This window comes from Sorghum bicolor, chromosome 5 (assembly GCF_000003195.3).
Source record: "Sorghum bicolor cultivar BTx623 chromosome 5, Sorghum_bicolor_NCBIv3, whole genome shotgun sequence".
NCBI lineage: Eukaryota > Viridiplantae > Streptophyta > Magnoliopsida > Poales > Poaceae > Sorghum > Sorghum bicolor.
Window position 1 is genome coordinate 25,698,686 of NC_012874.2, and position 1,876 is coordinate 25,700,561.

The following is a 1,876-nucleotide window of genomic DNA, read 5'->3' on the forward strand; positions in this document are numbered from 1 at the left end:
ACGCTTGTATTCACCCTTGTACAAGCACTTAGGTGCAAAATAATACAAACTCCCTCCCCCTGCTGGACGTAGGGCTTTCTCTTGTCCGAACCAGGATAAATCCTTGTGTCTTTTTGCATCACCATCTGGGAAAGGAAAGCACGCATACAAATTCACTTGTTGGTGTGACCCCCGTGGGGAAAACACCGACAACTACATTCCTGAATCCCAACCTCTACTCAAATGCATCTTTTTGATGTTGAAAGTTGTCTGTTAACATTTAAAATATTCAAAGGTGTATCTGAGGTCATAGTACAAGGAGTAGTATGTTCGAGCCTACCCGAATTGCATTGTTTTGCTTGTTGGAAAACACATCCCAGAGCAGGAAAAAGCAGGGGTGGAGCTAGACCACCTTGTTGGGGTCAGCCGATCCCGATGGAATTTACGCTAGGCCACTTTGTAATTTTAAAGACTCTATTGATTCTTTCGGCTAGCTTTGCCCCCAAAAAAGGGGTGTCTGCTCCAAGCCTCTATGACTCATCAAATTCTGTCAAAATATTTGCACAACTCTAAACTATTTTATTGATTTCTAGGTGATTTTGGTTGTGGGTGATGACACCAAACATATCTCTAAAGGAATCTTGTATGACAAAGTAAGACAAAGAACTCGGCAAGGGCAACGATTGCAATCAAGGTCGAAGTTCATAGACCTGCTGCAGAGCAGCAGTCTGAACTCTCCAAAACCAAACCACAATGCGTGATGATGGATACTAGCTGCGGCAGTTGGTTGATCAGGAAGGATTTGACATAGGGAGTTTATTATATGTGATTTATATCGACTTAAAATTTGACATGCCTTTTTGCCTTTTTTTTGTTTATACTGCCGTATCCACTGAAATGTATGTTCTATTCTACTTTTTCTTATTCAAATTTTACTGCACTAGGTTGTGCAGCAATATGTTGTGCCTCGATGACAATGGATGATCTTTGTACTTTTTTATTTTTTATCATGTTTATGACTTTTGTACCTGGCGGAGTGCCGCAAGAGCCTAGAATTGAAGTGTATGCTCACTGTCAGGGAACCCACTTACCAATGAAATCAGGTGAAGTGCTGCAATTGCACAAAAATAGCGCTCACAGGTCAATACAAGTAAAATTAAAATTATCATAGCATAAGTTTGTTCCCATTGCAACACACGGGCATGATCCTAGTATATATACATATATATATATATATGGTTTCATAGTTATATATAAACGCAGCAGATATGTATATATGGTTTGATATAGTTATATAAAATCATATTTTCTCTACTATATAAATATATAAACACAGCAGCCATATATCCATGTCGGTTTGGAGTCTATACGTGGGGGCCGGATCGATGGTGGACGACGCGCTGGAGGTGTAGATGACCGCAGCAGCGGTGGTGGACGGCCGCGCGGCCGCGGTAGTCGACGGCGACGCTGGAGACGGTGGCGCGGCGGTGCTTGACGGACGGCGTGCGGGCACAGACGAATGGCGGCGGCGAAGACGAAGGGCTCTGCTCGACGAAGACGAAGGAACTGTTCAGATCCAGGACGTCTGTGCGTTTATATAGGGGCGGACCCTTTAGCACCGGTCCGTGGCTAGAACCGGTGCTAAAGGGTCTTTAACACTGGCTGGCAACATGAGCCGGTGTTAAAGGGTGACCCTTTAGCACCGGCTCGTGTTACCAGCCGGTGCTAAAGGGACCCTTTAGCACCGGTGCCAGCCACGGACCGGTGCTAAAAGGTCCTGCACGCGCTAGGGCAGCTCCTGAAATTTTCAGGGCCCTTTAGCACCGGTTCACACTATGGGCCGGTTCTAAAGGCCCTGTTTTTTAGTTTAGGGTTTTTAAAGTGTCTATATATACAT

The 1,876-nt window shown here is 44.7% G+C and overlaps 1 long non-coding RNA gene across 1 annotated transcript in view; it reads left to right on the forward strand.

Moving 5' to 3' along the window:
- The window catches only part of LOC8155359, a 5,050-nt gene extending 3,891 nt beyond the window's left edge, over nt 1-1,159 (forward strand). The window contains exon 5 of the long non-coding RNA XR_002453056.1: nt 573-1,159. This is a non-coding gene — a long non-coding RNA (uncharacterized LOC8155359). The remainder of the gene's footprint in view (nt 1-572) is intronic.